The sequence below is a fragment of the Macaca fascicularis genome, chromosome 1, assembly GCF_037993035.2.
Source record: "Macaca fascicularis isolate 582-1 chromosome 1, T2T-MFA8v1.1".
NCBI lineage: Eukaryota > Metazoa > Chordata > Mammalia > Primates > Cercopithecidae > Macaca > Macaca fascicularis.
Window position 1 is genome coordinate 74,697,894 of NC_088375.1, and position 26,616 is coordinate 74,724,509.

At 39.5% G+C, this 26,616-nt stretch overlaps 1 protein-coding gene across 38 annotated transcripts in view; it reads right to left on the reverse strand.

Moving 5' to 3' along the window:
• Window positions 1-26,616, reverse strand: part of ESRRG (estrogen related receptor gamma) — a 649,428-nt gene that overhangs the window by 388,495 nt on the left and 234,317 nt on the right. For 4 of the 38 annotated variants that reach the window (XM_074036551.1, XM_015450096.4, XM_074036533.1 and 1 more), the window contains exon 1: window positions 18,544-18,669. The exons of the other annotated variants lie outside the window; for them this stretch is intronic. The gene's annotated coding sequence lies outside the window, so the exon portion shown is untranslated. Of the gene's footprint in view, window positions 1-18,543; window positions 18,670-26,616 lie in introns of those variants that run through there. 38 annotated transcript variants of the gene reach the window in all.

Genomic DNA, 26,616 nt, shown 5'->3' on the forward strand with positions numbered 1-26,616 from the left:
TTGATTGATTTATTGATTGATTGATTGAGACAGGTTCTCACTCTATCACTGGCGCTTGAGTGGAGTGGCATGATCACTTCTCACTGCAGCCTTGGCCTCCTGGGCTCAGGTGATCCTCCCATCTTAGCCTTCCAAGTAGCCAGGACTATGGGCATGTACCACCATACCTGGCTATTTGTGTGTGTGTGTGTGTGTGTGTACTTTTTGTAGAGACAGGGTTTTGCTATGTTGCCCAGGCCTGTCTCAAACGCCTGGGCTCAAGCAATCCACCTGCCTCAGTCTCCCAGAGTACTGGATTTACTGGTGTGAGCCACGGCACCTCGCCCCTTATAACAACAGATTTCATTCTTTGGGCAGTTACCTACAACCTTTTAAGAAAGTATGATATTCCTCACTTTGCAGACTTCAAACCAGTGGTACAAGTGGCAATATAATTTGCCCATAGTCATTAAGTATACAGAGTAAAGATTCCAACTCTGTTCCGGCCAATTCAAAAGCCCAGATCCTCCCACAGAACCACACTGACTCAGAGTTTAATGTATACAGTATTTCAGCTACATATCAGTTAAGTAAACTTTCCTGGAATAGCCAAATTGTATATATTACATTCGTACTGAAGGAAAATAGCTTTTTAATTTCATGGAACTGATTTCAAACTTGAACTATCAGAACTATTAGAACACAAGCACTTTAAATTCTGAGACTCTATGCTAGTACATGTCTGAATTAGGTCAAGAAAAATAGGAAAATTTACTCTTGGTTGTTAAACATGCTGTCACTTTTACACAAAGATGATATTGCATGTACATCCTGGCATGTACTTGGAATTGTTCGTAAAGTGATGATGATTGTTTAATTTTTTAAAGAGTATGTATACTATGGTACTGTTTATAGAACCCCATTTTTTTCTGTTTATTAACGTAACTGACTTATTCATAAATGCTTTAGAATTTTCTGCCACATGCAGAAACGCCTACCCACTTCCTCTGAATGGCTTGTTTTTCCTCTCTGAAAAGCTACCAGGTACTCATCACTATTGAACTGTATTAAAAGATATACATAAATGCATTCATATCTCTCCATAGACTTTTCATATAAAAAGGATAGAAAACATTTCTTTAAAGCCATAAGAAGAAACATTCTCCCCATTTAAAAATGTTAGTTTTCAGTCTCCTGGTGACAAAAAGGAGCTAAATCTTAGATGTAGTGAAGTTCTATGCACTTAGAGTATTCATTATTATGGCGGTTTCTCTGCCTGATCGGTTACAGAAGACAACACAATTTGTAATTGATTTTCTTTTTTCTTTTTCTTTTTTTTTTTTTTTTAACCACCAAACAACTAATTTTGTCTTCCAAAAAAAGCTCTAGGGTTTATTAACTGTGTAATCACAATTTACTGAGGTCCTCTCATCAAATTAGCCCTGCAACAATGCAATTTTTCCTTTATTTTACTTCTTTTTCAAGAAGTGCTTTCCACTATGCCTCTTATTAAGACCGACAGTCACTCTCCTCTAATTTAGGTGTTTTTCTCATGGCAACAGTTCATTATTACAGCTGCAGAATTTTTAAAATCCAATTCTGGGCTTCCTTTTCCTTATTTCCTATGGCATCATAAAATGTGTTGCCTTCAAATTATAGCATATTCCTTCAAAGGAATATGCTCTGTTGTTCTTTAGAAAAAGGAATTTCAATCTAGGAATAATTCACTAAATTTCTGAGACTATTTGCTTGTTTGTTTTATTTATTCATGTATTTTACACTCAGGCTTTATAATAACAAGCTTCAATAAACTATAGTGTTAAAATCCTTTTTTTTTTAAGTGTTCATTTCTTTCAGCGTGTACGGCAAGATAAATTTACCGTAGTCTGCTTTTCTCCATTTTACCTATAGGGGTATGGAATTCATACAGACTCTCACCAATACCTATATCAAAACTTGCTTCTACAAAATCACAGAAATATTCTTTATCTAGTTCCTAGCACCCATCTTAATATTTGCCCCTCAAAGGAACAGCCAATATCCCAAACATCAAATGAGTGCGTGAATGGAAACCCAAAAATAGAGCCCCGAAGATCAATGGATGTGACTGAGAAAGCGTTTACATTCTCAGGGGTAGAGTTCACTGTGTTTCTAAGTGGATCAGAGATATGATCCCCGGCCACTGTGAATGGAAAGGAAACTAGATGCCATCAGAGGGAGATACAAGTACTAATGCAGTGAGGTAATGCGGCAAAGAATAGAAGAGTCAAGGAATGAAATGCTGCCCTGAGGAATCTTAAAATAAACTCATCTTTGCATCCCAACCAACAGAAGAATGAGAAAAGACAAAGGACAGAATTTCAGAGTTTAAAACCTTTGGAACTGAGAAGTGTGAACTTTTACTTCCTGTGCCTATCAACTGAAGTTACACCCTGAGCCGTTGTAGCGTTATCTCAGCATGTTTTCCTAGGAATATAATAAGCGAAAGATTGCTGACATCCTTCCAGTTTGGTGGGAGGGGGTCAAAATGCTGACTCTCCACATTGAGAGATCCAGCAGGGGTGGCCCTGACACATGCTCTGACTGGACATTTCTGAGAAGGTTGCTGAAGCACAAATTTCAAGCCAAAATGCCTGGGAAATGGTCAGCGCAGAAGGTTTTTGCACATGCTAGGCACACTGCAGCAGCCTTTTTTGCAGAAAGCAATTCAGCAGGCTGTCAATCAAAGGTCCTGAGGCTGACAGACCATGGACACCCACTTCTCACCTTGCTGGGCCATCAGGACAAGGAGGAGAGAAAGTGGCTGACAGCCGAAATCCCCTCAATGAAGGAAAATGAAATAAATCTATTTATAAAAGGAGTTTCTCCACTTTGGTCTTCTTTGCAAACCCATCGTGAACCATACTCTGATTTCACCTAAATCTCTGGAAGCCAAATGAGGTGCTGTCAGAAAAGTAAAAGGGCACCACTTTTAGCAATTTTCATAAAAGCAGGTATTTATGGTTTTAACATTCTTGTTTTGTTTTGTTTGCCAACAGTATTTCTCAGTGGGAGGGACGTCTCACGTATCCACTGATTTCGCTTTCCTGGTAAATCAATTCTCAATAAATCAAGTGGCTTCTAGGTGAATGTATGTGAAGACATTTAAGTATAACAATTATTTTACTGTGTATAGGAAGTGGAGGAAAAGACAAAAAGGTCTCTTTTTATTTACTTGAGACCAGGGTTAAAAATACTGAAATCTTATATGGAGATAGCCCAGCATGCAGACTGAATAAAGTTAATCTTATCTCCACATTAAATGATTTTAATAGGCTGGGTGTGGTGGCTCACATCTTAATTTCAGCACTTTGTGAGGTTGAAGTAGGAGGATCACTTGAGGCCAGGAGTTCAAGACCAGCCTGGGAGACATAGGAAGATCCTGTCTCTACAAAAAATATAAAAATTAGCTGCATGTGCTGGCACATAACTGTATTCCCAGTGACTTGAAAGGCTAAAGTGGGAGGGTCACTTGTGCCTGGAAGGTTGAGGTTACAATGAGCCATGATAGTGACAATGCACTCCAGCCGGGGTGACAGAGTGAGACCCTGTCTCAAAAAAGTAAAAATAAAAATAAATAAATGCTTGCAATAAACTGAATTTGCTTGCTTGAAAACTTGTTGAGTTGAGGTGTTTTATAAAGCCTATATCATTTTGTCCTTATGAATGAACTTTAATAGATTAATGAGCTGAAAGTCACTTATTGGAATCCAGCCATAAGCTATGAGTTGCGGATGCAAAAGTAAATACAATACAATTCCAACTTTATTGTTCAGGAGCTTGTGGTCCAGAGGCAAAATCTTAAATATAACTGACCACTATGATATAATAAATTCTGTGACCCTATCACTGCTCCTGTTGGGCTGGAAATAACAAAATTAGAGTTTTACAGTGAACATTTACTGAGCAATTCCAATGTATAGAAAAATAAACTCAGCCAAATACTTCCCCTTATTGCCCCCACCCGGAAAGTGTTCTCCATTGCCTAGTTGGACACATGGATGCATCAACCTGGGACACATGACCTATGATATAAAAATCCAAACTATGGGAGTCTTGCCTAGACCGAATAAACATACACGTAGTTTCAAAATAAATACAAATTCAGACGCATACATGAAAACACATAAAACTATGTGCATGTCTCTCCTTTTGCACTGTTTCTTTTACATGTTTGTGTCCCTACTATGCAAAATTGTCCATTTAATTTCCCCACCCAATTCCCAAACCTTAGAGTAATCACTTCTAGGGAAGAAGAAATAATAAAGAATGATTACACAATCTTATTTGGGCAAAAAGCTAACATATGGGTATCAAGGCCAAAAATATGGATTTCAAGAAAAAACATATGGACACCCATATGGAAAAAAAGGTTTCCTGGCCGGAAACTCTGTTGTTGCATTTTTTATGCCTATATGTATGGTACAGTTTTTCTCTTTTCTTGAACAACGCTGTCTGCCGACAGATTATAACGTTATAAATTCACATGCAAATTTTATGAAATGCTCTACTGTTATCATCTTTATTAGATTTTTTTTATATTCTCTTAATCCTTTTCATCATTTAATAGCTCAACAAGTAATGGAGTTTTAGTAAAACGGTGCAGCTTATTACAATCAATCCTGTGGCTGAATCTCTCCTTGATGCTCAACTAATGAAACTTATTTTTCTCCAGAACCTCAAATAGAAAATCCTTTCCTTTGCACACATACGCATGCATGGGGAAGTGCATATGCACACACACATGCACACTTATACACACATGCACACACACACATGTATGAGCAGACACATACACACATACATTTTAGGTGGTTCACTTATGATCTGGAAGAATAAGCCTGCTTTCATCTTAAGAAGCCACATCAGCTCGGCAACAGCCATTTGCTCGTGCTCATCAGTTTAGATCCTAGGCAGGACCCGTACCACAGAGATAGCAAAACATGGGTCAACTAGCAGGTGTACTCTCAATAAAGTTTCCATCTTAGTCTCTTAGTGTTTATTTATGGAGACCTTTTTATAGGAGGCAGAGGAAATAAAGTTATCAAGAAAGAAAAGGAGGTTTTTAAGAAAAACAAATATACTTAGTGTGGTGCTCACTTTTTTTTTTTTTTTTTAGATGGAGTCTTGCTCTCTTGCCCAGGCTGGACTACAGTGGCACCATCTCAGCTCCCCACAACCTCCGCCTCCTGGGTTCAAGCGATTCTCCTGCCTCAGCCACCCAAGTAGCTGGGAGCTGGGACTACAGGCATGTGCCACCAGGCCCGACTAATTTTTGTATTTTCAGTAGAGATGGGGTTTCACTATGTTGGCCAGTCTGGTCTCGAACTCCAGACCTCGTGATCTACCTGCCTCGGCCTCCCAAAGTGATGGGATTACAGGCGTGAGCCACCATACCTGGCTGGTGCTCGCTTTTAAGCAAGTAGATTCTTTGTGAGCAGATATTTAAATTTGAAGTTATATAATGAATAAAAGAAAACATTACTTAATGGAAAACTTAGTTTCCCCCTTATGGCATTCAGATAACTAGAACATAATGTTAAACTCTGATCTTAGAATATGATACTTTAGGGGCAAATATATCAGGCATGTCCACCAAGAAGGAGACCCTCTCCTTAGAGATCTGTTTATTTTGCAGTTTTAAGGGGAAAGGGCATACTTTCTGATTTTTGGTCCCTGGAGCCCTAGATTTCTAGTAAAAGCATTGACTTCTGAAGGTTCCCTACAGCGTTTATATATTACCTCTCCCGGGGGAAAGAAAACTAGCCTCTATGTAACAAAAAATCATATTATGGGGAGTTTAGCTGTGGTATTTCAAGCTATGAGGAAATATTTCAGTTCCTTCTATCCTCTTTATGGAAGGTAAAGTGGATGTTGGGGTTTGGAGGACCTCAGCTCATGCAGGCTGAGTCTGTAGGATTTGTTTTGAACCAATTTACACCAATAGTCTAGAAGGCAAAGAAAGTGAGGAGAAATTAAATTCAGCGAAAGGACGAAGCAGTGGCAAGCTGATCTATGGCAATGAACACAGCACTGTCCTCACATACTTTAACAGCACTCAGCTATTACAGCAATTACAGCCAGCATATCTGAATTATTTAATCGTCCTCTCCACCACCCGCCCTGCTTGGCACCTATAGAACCAGAATAAAAGCCCAACTCCTCCCCCTACTCTTTGCGTTCTTAATATATGATGGCCAACCTTGCCTTGTTTTAAGGTGATTTTCTTCAAATAAAGGTTACCGTGATCAGTCATTAACCATATCCAGTTTCTGCCCACAAGAATAAAGTCCAAATTCCTTAGCTGCACATTTAAGACTGCTCACAATCTGGTCCTAAGCTACCCTTCCAAACTTATGTTCAGTGATTCCTTTTGATATGTACCAGACTCAACAAACTATTTGCTATTTGTTGAAACAAAACAAATATGGGACCAGCTTCCAAGTTTTTGTTCATGGAGTCCTTGATGCCTAGAATGCTCCTCCATCCATTCTGTTTCCTTTAACAGCATGTATTGAGCAAACATTCTGCCAGGCAATATCACAGATAATGGAAATCTATTGGTGACCAAATAGACACAGTTCCTGAATGGAGGGAGCTTACAATTTACTCAACATCTACACCATCTTTTGAGGCTCAGCAAGAATTACTCCATTCTATATCAGATAAGACTGAAATTCCAGTCTCTAATGTAGTGCCAGGGCCCCAGGAGGCACACAGGAATAAATAGGAGCTTTAAGGATATAAATACAATGAACTTTAAAGATAAATCATGAAAGAATTATGTTGCTATTAAAGAAATATTCAGCCCTCCATTCATCCAGTTGACTGTGTCATTTGTCCTAGACAAAGTGTGTGGCAAGCAGTAAGCCATCAATACATCTTCTTTTAATTGTAAACAGGAAAGGACATATTTCCTTCCTTCAAGGAGCTTAAAATCTTACAGAAATGTATAAGATGTAAACACACAGTCAAGAAATACATACCGAAGTATGTATTTCTACATACATATTTCTAAGTATTTAGAAATACATACTAAAAAGCTTATTGGAAAAACAATGTTGGCAAGGAAAACGACAGGCTGCAAAGTAAAAGAAATGTAAATTTTATTTAGTGACTGCTCCTAAAAGGTGTGTTTGAAGGAAGGCTGCTTCACCATTACTAAGGGAATTGAATGTATCAAACTACAGGAATGAAAACTAATTTGAAATTATTTTCTAAATGCAATGTAATGTTTGATTCAATTAAAAGAGATGCTATGATTTGGAATTGAGTCAAAACAACACATTATTCAATGGTTCTGGAAAGGCTTTTTCCAAAATGCACGTTGGCTTCAGTGTATGGAAATGTTGACCTCCTGACCTGGAACAGAGGCAAGTGATTTTCATTATGTTTATACTGTGGATTTTTCTCATCTCTAATCCTGGTTTGCCAAATTGAGTATTCTGCTCCGATTATAACCTATGTTCTGCTTGACTGTGGATCATCCTGCAAAAGCTATAACTATGGGTCAGATCAGGAAACTATGACCTGGTAGTGAATTTCATTTCACAGACTCGGGAGCCAAAATATACACAGTCTTAAAAAAATAGATGCCTTAAAGCCAATGCTCAATTTCTCTTTTAAAGGTCTTTGGTCACTACTCCCTGAGTCAGGTAATTTGTCCTGTAAATATTCTGAAAGAGTCAGAATCAACGAGACAAACACAAAATGAACCACGCCAGCCAGGTCCTATGGTAGCTGGAGTGAATCATCTATATTTACACAGCCCCTCAACCAAATGCTTGGGTAGAGTAGCTGTGTTTATTTCTCCTGGGCATCTGATCTCTTTATTAAGTTTGTTGTCTTTACAGAGGAACTAGCAAGCTATAACTTAAAGGCTCTCCTCTTTCTCTCCTAGCTGAAAATTATTTTTAGAAAGAAGAAAAGATGAGGGAGCTGGGGACTTGAGAAAGAGGCAGTGTGGGGAGGGAGGAGGAAGAGAGCGATTACTTGCCAAACCAGCACATGTTCACCAGAGAACACGGTCAAGTGGTCAGGAGCAGCACTGATGTTAATTAGCAATGAAATGAGGAATGAACCAGCATTAGCCCCTAGACTAATCAATGGGAAAATCACTCCAAGCAGCAGCTTAATGAAGTAGTATGCAGCTGTTTATTTTTAGTCTGTTTTATCCTGATTTCTCCCCCATCCCCATTAATTTTTTTAAAGAAGATTTAAATTTGCTAAAATATATTTCTTTTCAAGTCTACTATAGCTCTGATTTATGTATTTCTATTATAATTCCCTATACTTACTTTTTTACAGTTTGTATGGACAAACCATGCAAATTGGGCTGGGGGGAATAAACCCTTGCACCATGCCAGAAATATGCTTTTTTCTTTTTCCCATCTTTAGATAAACATCCATATTAGTTTTATTTTCTAAAACACCACTGCATTTCCTTCAAGTGTAAAATAGAGCTAATTTTTTAATAAGTGCACTGTGAATGAAATACTGTTGACAGCAAATAAGACCCTGTCACAATTCCTTTCATGTGTGAGGAAAATTACTTAGAAAATTTTTGCTTGTTTCATACTTTTAAAAATATGACTGTCATCCATCTAAGAGCGAACTCATAAAACCTATTAATTAAGACCTATTGATCTCTGGGATTTATTGATAGAAGGCACATCATGACATATATGGGGATCCAAAACTAAAGGGCCAATTAGGGTGAAAAAATCTTTGTCATTTTATCAGGATGGTGGACAAACAGGGTAGTCAGTTTAAACAGAGTCTCTCTTTGAGAATTTTTTCTTCAGCTCTAATTGGAAGATAAAATTTTCCTCTGAAGGATACAAATGTTCTTCTACCTTAGCAAGTTCCAATAAACTAAAGAGACTTCTCAAATGAGCAAATATTATTCACAACTCTGGAATCAGGCTTAGAGTCAACTTTTCCTTCTAATGATGGAGATGTTAGTGAAAGCACATTCACTAACTATAGTCAGACTGACCTGAATGAAAATGTGAGTTACAGGGCAAGGGAGGGCAAGGAAAAAAAAAAAAAAAAAAGGAACCAAAAAGAGATCTTATATCATACCTCTTTGTATTTTCTCCTTCCCTTTTTTCTATTTAATAATTTGACAAGTGGCAGCATTCCCCCATCATACAGAAAAATTAGTGTTTGCAGTGAGTTCAAATGGAAATCAGAACTTAACCATAAAAGACACGAAAATAGGTTTCCTTGCTTTCTTTTTAACTAGAGATTCAAAATCCAAAGTAAAATATGAGGCTTCTCCTTGTACTCATTCGTCTACCAAGTCCAAGTATGAACACTGACTTTATTTATCCCAAGGGTAAGAGTATATGAATGATTGGTTTTTCACATCACATCGAGACCAATGACATATACACAAATTCTCTTCCAAATAAAGTGTATGCAAACCTTTACTCATATCTGAAAAAAAAGAGGCTAAAATTTTAACAGATCAATGCTGAGGGTCATTGCTATTAATCGGGAGGAAAGAAGAACTACTCATGTTACTGGAAACATCTTCTGATTACTTGGCCTGAGCATCGCGACTCAGGGCCATTGCAATTTTTCAAGCATATTTTCCATAGAATTAAGTATCTTGAGAAAACAAAAACACAAACACAAAAACAAATCCACTGATAAATGCAAACCTGGGAAACAACAGCACTCAGGTAATCCCCTTTATAGGTTGATTTGATAGCTCACGGAAATCGAAACAAAGCACCCAGTACTAGAACACCAACAGCTGGTTGGGAAATTGCCACAGATTGTTTGGGGGAGCTGCAAACTAGAGATAGGCAGTGAAAAGGTTAGAAATGATAGTTAAAAAAAGACAAATTACTCCAAAGACCGTATTCTTTAAATCGCTGAAGCAAAACATGTTTATTCGATTTGTTTGTATGCCTATTACAAAAATGCTACTTTGGGATTCTAGGAACCCAGTCTGTCAATTTTTCAGTTTCTGCACTTTCATGGTTGCTTAGAGCTCTTTAATGCAAATACATTTCCAATAAGAGATTTCATGCCCCTAAATTACACCCAGTTAAAAGCGAATGAAAATGTAAGGTAAATAACTATAATCAGCCATATTATCTTTCTCTTGGCACCTCTCGCTTTACAGGCATATTTAAAGACATCTCTTGGGTCCTATCCTTTTTAACAAGCAGCAGCGTATTTCCTGGAATATTACTTAAGATGCTGTGCAGTGAACATTACACAGGTTAAAATGTTACCTAGAGACCTAGAAAGAATTGCATCTGTTGCAGAGCCATCTTTTTTTGCCACATTTTGGAATGTCTGAGAAGATGAAAGGGCATTTGCTGTGGAGGGGATGAAAAGAGATGAGAAGAGTTTAAGTTTGTCTTTTATGTTTAAGTTCATTGATCAGCCGTTGTGAAGAGCACGGAAGTTTGAAAAGTAACCCTGGGAAGAAATGAATGAGGAGGAAAGAAAATGTACAAATGAGAAGGACCCAATGGATTTGCCATACAAAGTACCTCTGAGTAAAACCACTAAATTACTCTTGGGGTTGTGGGGAATTGAGATGCCACTGGCCATTTTTGCCTTAGTTAACCTTTTCTGGGGTCAGTAGTTTCTCAAACATCAAATGTGCCTAAGGATCACCTTGTGAAGTCTTTAAGATTCAGATTCCTGAGCCACCCTGAGAGATCTGGATTAAACAGATCAAGGAATCTGCATTTTTAACTAGCACTGCCAGTGAGTTTGTGGACTACACTGAGAAAATGGCTCTACAATGTTAAAAGCACACAAATTTTTTAAAAATGACAAATGCCATTTCAAACAGACTTACAACCCATTCATATAGGCTTTCCCTGCAAAGTACACAGTTTTGACTTATAATCAAGCCTACAGGAATATAATTAGCAAGGGAGCAAAGGAGAGCAGGAGATTAGAAGAAGAATCAATAAATGGCTCAAATATGTGAAATAACCTTGTTCATCCAAAATACAGGATGGTGTTGTTCTAACTGTCATCGTAGGGTTCAACTGCCTCAGTTCAAATTTTAGGAAAACTGGCAATCGTTTATTTTGCAGGGGGCACAATTTCTGAAGAACCCAGTCCTTTAAAAAAAAGGGAGCTGTCACCCCACTATTGAGAGAGCAGCTACTAGCTCAGTATTGGTGTACCCAGATGGGCAGCCTGGCAGCCAGGAAAAGGAAGGTGGGTCTATGTACTGTCCCATCCTGTCACCTTTTATCAGTGAGACCTTGGGCAGGGCCTGGCTCATTTCCTGGCACACAATAGGCTTTCCTCATCTGCACAATGAGTATGCACCCACATGTTAAACCACCACTTCGCAAATTATGAGGTTGAAATGAGATAATAACGCTGTGTCCTTAGCATAGAGACTGGAACGTGAGAAGTGCAGGGGGAAAAAAATCAGAAAGATCTGATTTTAGTTTTTTAGTCAAACTAAGCAAGAGGACTTACATTTCAGCAACTCAGTTTGCACCATGAATTTCTCCACTCAATTTATGAGAATTACTATTGCCTTGAAGTGACTTAAGGAATCAGTAGGATTTGGCAGTGGAACGTAGGACTCATTTCATATACCATTACCCTTAAGCCAAGACTACTATAAGAAGTTGGTACGTGGCCAGGCACAGTGGCTCATGCCGTGTAATCCCAGCACATGGGAGGCCAAGGTGGGCAGATCACTTGAGGTCAGGAGCTCGAGAGCAGCCTGGCCAACATGGTAAAACTCTGTCTCTACTAAAAATACAAAAGTTAACTGGATGTGGTGGCAGGTGCCTGTAATCCCAGCTACTCGGGAGGCTGAAGCAGGAGAATCGCTTGAACCCAGGAGGCAGAGGCTGCAGTGAGCTGAGATCACGTCATTGCACTGCAGCCTGGGCAACAGAGCGAGACTCCATCTCAAAAATAAATAAATTAATTAATTAAAGAAGTTGATACATTATGTTACACCATTGACCAAGAGGTAGTCACAGCTTTTATACCCTGAAAGTGCATTTGGATTTAATGATCATTTAGTATTTAGAATTTTTCCAGGAAATCAAGTCATCAATGGAGCCTAGGTTTCTAGGTCACTGCACCACAGCTACAGAACACGAAAGCAAATGAACTATTGCTTTTATGGGAAAATATGTCTATGGAATACTAAGATACATTTTCTTCTACTGTTGTCCCAGGTGGAAAGGAAATCTTAGCCAGGCAGTAGAGAAGGCCACCCAGCCCCAGTCTCTTCTGCTCACTACACTCCCATTAGCTCAAGTGCCTCAGGAGTAGAACAGCACATTCTCTCCTCTGGCAGGATCCTGAGTCACAGGCAGGACTAGAAACATCTCCTAAGAGTCTCAGGAGAAGTAGTAACTGGGCGTGACTGAGTGATCATCTGTACATATATTCTTTAAAAAGAAGACATTGGGCTCTTTTCAGGAAATGAATAGCTAAGAAACTTTATAGATAATGAAAAGAAAGTTTCAGGGCTAAGTACTAAAGACACCTGGACTTTGTTTCTGAATTACTACTTGATCGCTGTCATTAATGGTATAATCTGGGACACGTGGAATTTAGTCTTTGAATAAATATTGGTATTAGTGTTAAACTTTATAGACAATGTTGACAGTGTTTATATTCTTCCATATCATTGAGAAGTGATTTAAAAGAAATGCATTTATGCCATATTTCTACTCTTCATCCACTAATTTTAGCCTTGACAACAAAGACTTTGAAACAATCTCAAAGGCATTGGATCGTCTACTTAGGGCCACTGAAGATGAGGAAGAGAAATGCTTCATTTATGTTTTGCAATCCTAGGACACTTAGGAGATCATTTTGGAATTTCCCCTGGAACAGAATGTCTGCTAACATTCCTCTCTGACTTCAACATGTGAACACTGAAAGGTAATCACCAGCCATGGTGGAAGTTATAAGGGCTCTGCATAAGCTCTCTTGCAGCCTTGTTCCCCATCTGCATACAATGCAGTTACAGATCTCACATGGCACATACAGAAGCTGTCAGAGATACTCAGATGATGCTAACATTGATGTGCTTTTGAGGGAAGACAGGGAATGTTTGGCTAAAATCCAAACAAAAGATGGGTGACAGAAGCAGCAGAAGCCAATCAGCCCACCAAGAAGGTGGGTCTGGCAGATGCTGGCAGCTACAGAGGCCCAAAAGGTAGCTGGATTACCTGCCAAGTCTCTGGATGTGGAGCCATAACACACTGCTTCATCTGAGTTATGTCTTATGCCTAAGGCTTGTACATCAGAATCACTCACTGTATATCACAATGCACTAGACAGGTGTTTTCCTTCATCCCTTGCTTTTGTAAATTCAACAATTTTGTCATCTCTATATGCTATCACGAAACTGCTTTAAAAAATCCAAATTAGAATTTTTACCCTACAGAATCAGGAGCTTGTATAACCTAATTATAAAAGATTTAAATAATAAGGCATGGAAGTGTTTGTTGCACTTGCTATAGACTTCCATCATCAGGAGCTACAGAGAAGAGTCAAAGAAGACGAGTTATCTCAAATAACATGCCAGTGCTCCTGGGCTGACAACTCACAAATCTGGAATTTTAGAGCTTTGCCAAAGACAAATAAAAAAACCCAAATATTCAGGTTTGATTCAGGATGCTTACTGCTTCCCCAGAAGCATGGGGGAAGATATCGCCCACTCATGTTGGTGTTCAGACTGCTGACATTGGAAAGCTCCCAGAATAAAGCAGTAATGGGAACACTCCCTAAAGCAGATAGAGAATTGAGCAAAATTATATCTGGTGTGTGGATGCAAGAGTGTGTGTGTATTGTTTGGTCTGTTAAGGGGGGCAAGAATTTTCACCTAGTGTATAAATTTAATCCTAAGCTATGCACCATATTACCTCAAACTTTTATATGAAGAGTCAGTCTCATGATTTCTCTCTTGGTCCCAAATCATAAGGACCTTGACACTTTAAGGAGTGGACCAAGGGTAGATTATATAATAACATTTTAAACCACGGCAGCTTGATCCCCTTTAGTTACACTAAGGGCTCACAGGTAATCATAATACATTTACTATATCTGTATCTTTAAATTGCAAAGTGTACACTGGAGAGAACTCCAGGACATGTAACCATATCCAGTTCTCGTGAATCTCAGATAATGACTATGAAGAGAAATAGCAGAAGTTAGAAGTGCACTAAGGGTGTCACATTGCCAAGTGAAATAAGCTTCTAGAATATTCATGCAGGGAGCCCAAATTTCTCACTTGCTAGCTCCCAGCTGTCAAACCAGAGGAAACTAAAGCTAGACTATGAGAAGCAATCCCAGATTCACTGCTGCTGGGGGTTGCTTCTTAACTCTGTGATGATGTATCTATGTTAACAAAACATGATTGGAATTGAAAAACTACATGGAGATGGGTTGGGAGAGTCAAAAACTGCATCTACCTTGTTGTGTGCATGGTGGGCAGGGGTTACAGAATGGGTACAGAGTCAGAGTCAGAAGCTACAAAAGTCCTTGGGAATGTACGAGTTCCCCCAAGTAAAGAATTACAGAGAATTAATCCCCCCTTCTCAACTTCCTGACATATAGGATACTAGATCTGATTTTAAGAGATCCTTCTCAGTATGTAACTCAAGTCACATCCTGTCTTTCCATTTTTACTTTTTCTTTTTTGAGACAGAGTCTTTCTCTGTCTCCCAGGCTGGAGTGCAGTGGCGTGATCACAGCTCACTGCAGCCTCAACCTCCCAGACTCAAGCAATCCTCCCGCCTCAGCCTCCCAAGTAGCTGCGACTACCAGTGTGTGTCACCACATCTGGCTAACTTTTCAAAGTTTTTTTTGTAGGAACGGGGTCTCCCTATATTGCTCAGGCTGGTCTCATTCCTGGGCTCAAGTGATGTTCCCACCTTGGCCTCCCAAAGTATGGGGGCTACAGATGTAAGCCACCACACCAGTCTTCTCCCATCTTTCTAATGTGTACCTGCATTCTCTTTAGCAGTATAACTGTATTCTTAAAACATAATCAGTGGCAAAGTGCCTACCAATACCTCTTTTATTTTTTTCAGGGACAGGGTCTGACTCTGCTGCCCAGGCTGGAGTGCAGTGGCATGACCATAGGTCATTATAGTCTCCTGGCTCAAGTGATTCTCCTGCCTCAGTCTCCGAAGTATCCAGGACTACAGGTATGCACCACCATGCCCAGTTAATTTATTTTTTATTTTTACTTTTTTTGTAGAGATGGAGTCTCACTATGTTGCCCAACCTGATCTTAAGCTCCTGGCCTCAGGTGATCTTCCTGCCACCGCTTCCCAAGTTGCAGGAATTACAGGCAGGTCAATACTTCCTTTTTACATCTGAAGTTCATCTACATGATCTTCTCAAGCCGTCTCTCCCAACTGCTATTTCCTAAGCTTCTAATTTCTGAATCATCTCTTTATTCTCTATAACAATTCTGTATGGCGGTGCAGGTGGCTCTGACATTGAAAATGATGAGAATCTGCTGGGTGCGGTGGCTCATGCCTGTAATCCCAGCACTGTGGGAGGCTGAGGCGGGCAGATCACCTGAGGTCAGGAGTTTGAGACCAGCCTTGCCAACATGGCAAAACCCCATCTCTACTAAAAATACAAAAATTAGCCGGGTGTGGTATTGGGTGCCTGTAATTGTAGCTACTCGGGAGGTTGAGGCAGGAGAATCCCTTGAACCTGGGAGGCAGAGGGTGCAGTAATCCAGATCGTGCCACTGTACTCAAGCCTAGGCAACAGAGTTTCAAAAAAAAAGAAAAAAACAAAAGGAAAAGGAAAACAATGAGAATTATTTCTGCCTCCATGACAAAAGAGAGGAGAGAAACCACCAAGTCTTTTCTGTTCATGCTCCCGCATGTTGCCCGCATACTCCTCGATGCTGGACCCATTCCTAACATCTTTGAGAGTTCTGCAGTGAGCTGGTAAATAGTCCCATCTCTTCTGAGACTTCCACCAGCTTAGGAAGCATAAGAGCTTCTGAAATGGCTATGCAGATCCACACTGAACACAACACTAATGGCTGAAACGACACTCAATTCCTAGGCTGCACTACCTCACGGAACATGCTGATCTATTACATGACCACATGTAAAGCATTGGATCTGCCAGCCTTTTTAGTGGCAGTTCTTTACTGTTGACACATTTGGTCTGTGGTTCACAGTGACTGCTGGCCAACTGAACTCCATCCTGTTTGCATGTTCCCACTTGATGAAATAGTACAAGGCTGTCATTGTTTCATCAAGCATTTATGAATGGCCTTTGTGTGAAAAGCACAGTGCTGGGGTTACTTTCATAGCCCAGTTTTAAGGGAACACCTGTGCATAATCGTATATATGTGTTTGTTTGCATGTGTGTGTGTGTGTGTGTATACATGTTTCTCTGAGCTTTGTAAAACATACCTGGAATCGTGTACACTGTTATTCTCTTAGTCTTTGGTGTGTCCCAGGCCCATGTCATCTAGCATAGACTGCCAGTGCTACATAATGCTGCACTGCAGGGAATCCCTGTCATGGGAAATGACTACAGGAGACATTACCCAGCATGTTATTCTTCATGGAGTGCTTTTTGAAAGACCATGACTCTTGTAGCACTGGGCCAAACTCTTTCTCAAGCTAAAAGGCACCTAGGTAAAGACAGCCATGTGTGTTTGTGTGTCCATGGCTGTATGTGCATATATATGTGTGGCTGTGAGTGTTCAAGTGTGTGTGTGTGTGTGTCAGGGGACTATGGAGGAAAGAATGGAAAGAACGAGATTATAGGTCTGTGGCGATATGGTTAGAATCTGATTGCTCAGCTGTAAGGAATGGAGGGTGTGAACATGATTCACAGAGGAAACAGCAGGCAGTGGAACCCTGTACAGCTGGTCCCTGCTGGCCTATATACTGAGGGGATAGACTGAATCTCATTTGGAGAAATATCCAGAGATGCAGAAGAGAAAAAAAAAGCACTCTGAAGAGTAAGAAGTGCCTTGGGGAACTGAGGATGAGGACAGTGGATGTCCTGGTTAAACTAAAGGCCCCTGACATGCCATCTACACCAACCACCCTCTGCAGCTCTGGCAGCATGCTACCAGGTACGGATCATTATTTGGTTAAAAAGACAAGAGGTAACTCTCTGCAGGATCCAATTTTGTTCTTGCTTGGACACTTGAGCATTTGTTTTAAGGAGGACACACAAAGCCCAGGGCACAAGAGGGAGGAGGCAGTGGGCTTGATTCAAAGAGCCTGGGTTCACATCTCCACTTCGGGGAAATCCCTGAACCTCTTGATAATTCAGTTTCCTTACCTGCAAAACAAGCATAGTGACCGTACCTACCTTGCAGGGTTGCTGTGAGTATTAAAGATTATTTCAAAAATGCCCCTAGCACAAAGGGACTCAGTAAGCAGTAACTTCTCTGAAAAGTCATCAGAGGGCTACAAGTTTTAGTATGGTATTTACTGCAGCTGCAATCATCACCCCTCAACTGATAATTAGTGAGATAATAATTTCTTAATTCTCTAAACAAGATAAACAACAACAGACCCTCACAGATGACATAGTGAAACTGACATTCCTCAAATAACTCAGAGGGTTCTACCTGCAGATGTGATAATTCTGCAAGATACAAGTAGCTTAATCAAACCCTCTGGTAAACTTCAAAGTTTAGGGGATATTCTGGATATTCTGGTAAATGTAGTGTGAGATTGCTAAAATTAAACAAAGTCATTAAAAAGCGCACTTAGCGTCTGTTATAAACAGAAACAGCTTCTTTTCTCCCAAAGATACTTACATTTTTCCCCCTTCTTATCTCTTTACTGCTGGGAACTGCTGAGCTTAACAAAGTAAACTTGGCTTTACTTATCAGAGTGAGCTCAGGAAGCCCTAAGAGGAGGGGCAGCACAAACACCCGAGAATGAGATGTTCAACGAGAAGCCCGGAAAACAGCTTTCCGCCAACAACTCTCTGGCTGTGGCGTGATCATTAGGTGGGTTCAGATTTTAGAAACACAAATGGGTCATCTGAATTGTATGTGACTGCAAACCCCAGCCATTGCCCGGAAGTCAGGTATTCTGAGGTTCGAAGGCAGGTATTCTGAGGTTCGAAGCGGTTGCTGAGATCTGTGCATTGAACAGTGATATGAAGAATGCACGAAACAGAAAGTTACCCCCTTCTGAACTGCCCAAGGAAAATTCCACACCCAAAATGAGATTAAGGGCCCAGTGCAGATAGGGCAACTTTTCAATACCATGCAACACAAAATAGCATTTTATTTCATTCAAACTAGAATGGTTTCAGAATTCTTGTGAAAATCCAACATAGGCTGAATTCTCCTTCATACTATATGTAATGAAAGATTAACCGAGCAAATTAAAGATGCAAGGAATACTACAGGGACGGAACTTCAGTAAACCTTAAGACTTTCAACACACTGTCTGCAAGCAGATACTCTGGCTGCCCATCACACACAGAATACATTGTGCACGCCTTACTGGGGGCAACAAGGCTGAATGCAATCGGGTCTGAGCTTACCTGCCAGTCTCAAGTCTAGACACTCCTTCATTCACTAGGCTCCAGTCGTGTTGCTTTTGTTTTCCTGTTCTTTGAACCACCCCAGCTCATTCCCACCTCCAGGCCTTTGCACTTGCTCTCCTGTCTGCCAAGAACATTCCACCCTCAAATCTTCACAGGATCAGCTCCTCCTCCTTGTTCAGCTCTCAGCTCAAAGGTTACCCCTTAAAGTTCAACCCTCCTCTGACTGTTCAGTTTTTCTCTATCATATCCTCAGTTTATTCTCCTCCTACCACCACCCTCTAGAATTCTGGACAGTCCTCTTTGTATATTTAGGTAATAACGGAACACCTCTGTCAGACATTAAGGTCTGTAAGTGCTGGGGCTCTGTCTCCTCGTCACCATTGTAGCTTCAGGGTCAGGAGCAGAGTTCGGAAATTAGTAGATTCCCAAAAATATTTATTAAAGGAAAATGAATTACAAAATATCTAATATACCTGTTAAAGAAATTTCTTTCTTCTTCTTCTTTTTTTTTTTTTTTTGAAACAGGGTCTTACTTTGTCACCCAGGCTAGAGTGCAGTGGAGCAATCTCAGCTCACTGCAACCTCCAACCTCCGCCTCCCAGGTTCAAGCGATTCTCTTGCCTCAGCTCCTGAGTACCTGGCACTACAGGCATGCGCCACTATGCCCTGCTGATTTTTGTATTTTTTAGTAAATACAGAGTTTCACCATGTTGGCCAGACTGGTCTCAAACTTCTGATCTCAGGCAATCCACCCACCTTGGCCTCACAAAGTGCTGGGGTTATAGGCGTGAGCCATTGAGCCCAGCCCTGTTAAAGAAATTTCTGAAAGATCTCTACCTAGAAACAATTTGAGGATATGCACAGTATGTACTGGTGATTAACAAAACATACTTTCTTAAACTTGACATTTCAGACATTTTCCTAGTTTGAACTAGCGAGCTCTCGGCCTTTCCGTTATACATCCCCTCCATTCCATTTCATTGATCTAAACTGAAAGAGAAAAACTATCAAAATCTATATAAATATAATAAACTAAAATCAATGTGCTGGTGATAGTTTTATTTCCTTAGCATCATTGTGAAGCAGCAGAATATGCTCCTGAAAAAAATCTCAGTACCCAGACTAAGGTGGAGGGAGAGGCTAGATGGTGACTTGAACTCTCCCAACCCACATAATCCTCTAGCATCTACAGGCTATTTGGGCCTTTGTCCATCACACACATAGCCAGGAAAGCACAGCCTCAATTGAACAGCAAAGCCCTCCCGTGCCTCACCCTGAGGATGCCCTCTCCCTCCTACTTCCCTCCCTACCAGCCAACTTGCCTCATAGACTCCAAGACACATTAACATCCTGGAAACAAAAGATGGGCATTGTGAAAATACACTTATCATAATGAAGAGATTAATGTCACACAGTAGTGATTGACCTGAATGAAGATTACTTCCTAGGACATGGGACCCAACACCTAGAAGAGAGAAAGCAAAGAAAGAATCCAGAGAATTTTTGCAATATTACCTACATCCAAATGACTAGTGTAGAACTTCTCTTTCCCTTTCTTAAAGAAGTAGTTCAATACATTGGTTCCCTTTTAATTTTTGTACATTTAGAGGTAAAGATCATGTTCCTAAAACAAGAAATGAGACAAAGTCCTAAGCATGAATTCATGCATAGCATCCAGAGGTGCTGCTCATGTTTTTTGTGTGTGTATATTGATAACTGTCTGCATGTGTGTATATATTTGTGTTTGTGGGTGTATATGGTGGGGATGTGTGTAGACATGTGCATTAATTTGGAACATTGAAAAAGTTGGGGTAGGACCTGTCACACTGGGAGAATCTCCAAGAGCTGGAATATTCTGAGTAGGTAATAGTCTATATTGTAAACTGCTCATGCAGCAGGACTGAGGAAAAGGCATCGCCTGGCCACCGGCTGTTACTGACTCTGGGAAAATGAAAATACAGCATCTCTGCACCTGTTCACCTGATGGTGAAGGAAGGAAAAGCCATTACCGAGTGACAGGAGACAAAAAACCAAAATCCACTTCAGCAACTCATCCCACTGCTGGTGATTAATCTCACACTCCCACAGCCTGATGCACATTAACCAGATAATTAATAATTTCTTTAGGGATTCCGGCTCGGCAACTGTTTTATCAACCTGCACAGCATTAGGAGGGAGATGCTACATTTGTGATCAAACGTCTGGAACTGGGAAAAGGAATGTAGATGAACAGTGAGGGCTTTGCAGCAATTTTGTGAGCCTACTTCAAAATGAACAAGTATGGTATAAGTAATCCTGTGTTATTTTTTATCACTACTATTGGCCACACTGAAAAGCCAAGGAATAGTGCTTTCCCTTGTACCTCCATAATCACCACCACCAGTAGATAGCTCACAGACTTGAAATCACATGTGGTTTACCACTATGTGTGCAAAATAGAATATACCAGGCATATCTAACTTCTAGAAATGCATCTTTTTAAAAAGTGCATAATCTAAGACACCTCCCCCATCAAATGAAAAGTTTCAGAGAGTGTTTGATCAGAACAATGCCAGTTGATGTATTTCTTGTTCTTGCTGGGTCTAATTCACATCTATCTAAAGGAAGGCAGGCACAAAGAATACAGATCACCCTTTCAGAGTCCCCTGTGCAAATGTACCTTTCTTCTCTCATGTTAAAACATATTCCACAGGGAGAAGCCAAAACCTCTTTTTTATATATATTTTTATTAAGAATGTAAGACTATGAATAAAATCCTAAGGAGAAAAATAAATTATAAGCACTGCCTATTAAAACGTTCACCATTAAAATTCCAACTTATTCATGTTCTCGCCTAATGAGAAAAATAGCACATTGAAAATATTATTACAAATTTCTCTCAACTCTATCCAGGATGCTATTTGGATGGAAAAGAAACAAGAGTATAATCCATCCTTGTCGGAAATCACAGTGGACTTGCTGGCAAAAACCCTGGGTTGAGGCCTGCCCACTGTGTCTTGGTATTATATCCTCCAGCTTTCCTGAGGGAAGCTATCATAGGCAGGCAAACAGCACTCTGCATGGGCTTTGCCATGGGAGTGTTAATCAGGATGGTTGGCAATTACAGAACGTGTCCACCTTATGTGTACCCAAAGGAGAAACTGCCCTCAGACGTCAGGGCTAGGAGAGCCTGGGATTCTCCTAAGAGTCGACCACGCAGACAAGGCAAAAATTTAGGGCTGAGAATTTTGGGGCTGGGAAGCAGTTTAGAGCCAAATCAACTATCTATTTCCAGCAAATTTGCAGGACCATAATAGAGGTATCTTCACACACACACACACACACACACACACACACACACACACACCAATTTCAGCTTGCTAGGACAGCCTAAATTTTTCCACCCTGATTTTCAGAGGTTTTTAGATTATACAGTATGTCTTTATGCAAGTCCCCTCAAATCATCTTGGAGTAAAGTAAGATAATGAATTGGACAAAAAGAGAGAGAACAAAGAAAGACAAACTGTAAAATATTGGACAAAACACAAGATCACATAACAGAATAGTGAGACCTGGAAGGACTTGGGATTTACCTAATGTTGTTGGGCACTCCCTAGGTACAAGGCAATGTGCCATATGGTAACACTGCTAGAAAAAAAAAAAAAACATAGAGCTTCCTCTATAGCATAGGTTTCACTCTTTGATTTGGGTTTAGGGAACAATTTTTTTCAATATTAAAACATATATTATGAAGTAGAATGCAAATTTCACATGCACACAACAGATAAATCAGGGATTAAAGAAATTTTTTTTTGTTTGCTACTGGCCATTTCAGGCCAGATCCTCACAAAGCACACATACATATTCCTTGACCTCTACTTTTCGAGTACATGGGTAGAAATTCTGAGAAATATTTGACTAGATCACATTTATAGAAAAGTAAAATGAGACCCAATGGTATGACCTTGTTGAGCCTTGGACTAAACTGAGGGTAATAATATTTCACTGGGTGCCTTCAAATGTATATGTGAAGAATATCATCATCTATGAAGCAATGATAACTATAAAATCTCAATCAAAAGCACCTGCAGTTTAGATTCACAAAATTTTAGTTTTCACCAAGAACTCTACAGCCCTCCCCTATCTAAGAAAGTAAGAACAGGAGTGGCCTGGTGGTTATGAGTTACCAAATCACAATACCATGGATAGTAACCAGTTCCCATCAGGTAAAACTAGACTGGAAAGAACTGACATCATAAGGTATATTAAACAATCCTTGAGGATAAAAGCCTTATGTAATTTATTTATTTGTTTATTTATTTATTTTTTAGATAGAGCGTCACTCTCACCCAGGCTGGAGTGCAGTTGTATTTTTAGTTGGGACTGGGTTTTTCAAATTGGCCAGGCTGGTCTCGAACTCCTGGCCTCAAGTGATCTACCCACCTCAGCCTCCCAAAGTGCTGGGATTACAGGTGTGAGCCACTGTGCCCGGCCTCCTGACATAATTTATTTGTGACTTCCTATACCAAGCACAAAGCTTATAGTAGGCACCCAATGTATTAGGCGCATAGTAAATGTTATTAGAACCACTATTCGTTGAATAGAGAGCCGAAGGATAGACTCAATTAAACCTAAAAGCATTAAATTTTTATGCGCTCTTTTCAAAAATGCCATCATTAATAACATCATTAATAACAACAAACAAAACACACAAATGAACAAAAATAAAAGAACCCAGAAACATGAATGTGATTCAGAACAAAAAACATTGGATGTAGAGTCATAAAACCTGGCTTAACTCCCTAATTTTAAAAACATTTTAGCTATATAAACTTAAAGGGGGTGATTGCAATCAGATACAGCCTATTTACTCATTAAGATACATAGAATAATAATACCAACCATACAGTGTTGTAAGGAATGAGTTTATACGAATATAAGAAAAAGTTGTCAAATAATAAAGTACTAAAATCCATTAGTTACTATCCATTATATGACTGCATGAGATGAAAAAACTCTGCTGAAACACACACACACACACACAAACACACACACATATATATACACACACACACACACACTGTGGGTTTTTCTCTCTCTCACATGGCTTGATTCCAAAGCAAACTAAACCAAGATCCTTACAAACTAGAAACAGTGTTTTTAAATAACTACACACCGTCTCAGCCACTAATTATTTTTAGGATTTTACTATACGCCGCTAATTGAAAGTGTTCAGTCCTTTCCATTCATTAGTTTTATTACAAGCACTCCAATGAATTAAAGAAAAATCTGCCATCACCACCTTCCTTGAAACTTTCACTACATTGTCACAAAGGCCTTGACCTTACAAAAGCAATTCACATTAATTCAGCACAAGTCACAGGACTGGACAGAGGATAAAAATTTGGCATTTCTAATAAATAGGACACTATTGAATAAGTTTGACAGAAGGCTATTATACTCTTGATGTCAGGAAATGGGGCCGACAATGCTTTCTTTGTTACGGTGAGGGGCATTATGCATCACCAACTATACGGAGACTCTATTGGTGGGGCCAACCAAATGTGTGAAGTGAAGCACTCCTTAACAGGATTGTTACTTTATTAAAAACTTGCCTATGTACACTGAGAAGAATTGGACTCTGAAAAGATGAATTGCAAAGATCACTACTAAGAAAGCTTTGAGACTGTAGGCATGTCTACATTAAAAAGCATATACTGAAGCATAGGTAACTCTGTACTTCAACATAAACATTAGGTCCATACATCTGTTACTTTTGTTTATTAGCAGTGACCATTTATTGAATAATTTTTCAGTACAGTGCACTTTACATGCATTTATTCTGCATTTGTTTATTCAATATACATCATCTTATCTTGTAGGTCTTTTAATTGTCTTTTAACAGTTGCAAAGAAAAGGAAAAGAGCTTGGAAAAAGTACATTACAGTTAAAAAGTTATTTTCATACAAAAACTTGCTCACAGATGTTTATAGTGGTTTTATTTTTAATTGCCCAAACTTGAAAGCAACCAAGATGTCCTTCAGTAAGTGAAAGGATAAATAAACTATGGTACATCCAGACACCAGAGTGTTATTCAGTGCTAAAAAGACATGAGCTATCAAACCATGAAAAAACATGGAGGAACCTTAAATACACATTCTTACATGAAATAACTCAATGTGAAATGGCACACATCATATAATTCCAATAATATGAAAAGGCAGAACTGTGGGGACAATTAAAATATCAGTGGTTGCCAGGGGTTGGGCAAGGAGGAGGGATGAATAGGTGGAAAGGATTTTTAGGGCAGTGAAACTACTGTGTAATATTATAATGGTAGATACATGTCATTGTACATTTTTCCATACCCCTAGAATGCATGACACCCAGAGAGAATGCTATTGTAAACTTTGGATTTGGGTAATAATGACATGTCAGTGCAGGTTCATCAACTGTAACAAATGTACCTCTCTGGTAGGGGATGCTGATAATGGAGCAGGCTGTGCCAGGGTCAGGGAAGGATATATGGAAACTCTCTGTACTTTCCTCTCAATTTTGCTGTGAACCTAAAACTGCTCTAAACCTAAAGACTATTTAAAGAAGAAAAAACAGGCCAGGTGTGGTGGCTTATGCCTGTAATCTTAGCACTTTGGGAGGCTGAGGCAGGTGGATCACATGCGCTCAGGAATTTGAGACCAGCCTGGGCAACATGGCGAAACCCTAACTCTATTAAAAACACACACACAAAAATTAGCCGGGTGTGGTGATGCGCACCTGTAGTCCCAGCTACTCAGGAGGCTGAGGTGTATATATATACATATATATACACACACACACAATATTGAATATATTATACACACAATTACATATATATAGTCAGCCTTCTGTATCCTTGGGTTCCACATCCCTGAATTCAACCAACCATTAATTGAAAATATTTGAGGCTGGGCATGGTGGTTCACACCTGTAATCACAGCACTTTGGGAGGCTGAGGTAAGTGGATCACTCGAGGCCAGTAGTTCAAAAACAGTGTGGCCAACATGATGAAATCTCATCTCTACTAAAAATATCAAAAATTAGCTGGGCATGGTGACACATGCCTGTAATCCCACCTACTCATGAGGCTAAGACAGGAAAATCACTTGAACCCAGGTTGTGGAGGTTGCAGTGAGCTGAGATCGCACCACTGCACTCCAGAGCAAGACTCTGTCTCAAAAAAGAAAAAAAGAAAGAAAGAAAGAAAAAAGGAAGAAAAGAAAATATTTGAAAAAAAATTGGATGGTTGCATCTCTACTGATAATATGCAGACTTTTTTTCCTTGTCATTACTCCATAACAAATATATTATAGCAACTACTTACATAGCTTTTACATTGTATTGAGAAATCTAGAGATGATTTAAAGTATATGGGAGGATGTGCATAGGTTACATGCAAATATTACACTATTTTATATCAGGGACTTGAGTATTCATGGATTTTCGTGGGGGGCGGATGGCTACTGGAAACAATCCTTCATGGATACTGAGGGATGAATGAATATGCATCCTTTATACTTATATTTTTCCAATGATATCAAAGGAAAGTGTAGAAAACATTATGTTTAATATTTAGGGTTTAAAAAATGTGTCATTATTGCTTCACGTAATCAGTGGATTGTGGCTTCGAAAATAGGAGACCTGGGTCCAAGCGTGATTCCTGCACTTTTTCCAAGCTTGCTCACTCTGCAGCCCTTGTCGATCCCTCAAGCATGCTGGGTCTGTTTCCTGTTTCTAAGATGGGAATAAAAATAGCTTCCCTGTCTACCTCAAAGGGTGGTTATGAATATCAAATAATGTAGTGCATGTGATAAGCACTTTACAATGTATAAAACTCTATATGCTGTAAGTCATTGTTATTAATGATAATTATAAACCTTGAGGAAGCCTGAGAAATTAGCTATCGTTATAATTATAGCAGTAGTTGCAAGGTTTTTACCCTTTTCTGACTTCGAGAGGTCCACAGTTATGTCTAGGGGAATTAGGATGAGGAGAAAAATTTTAAAAATCAATGCATTTTATTTCTATACTAATAAACAGCAAACTACAATGCTA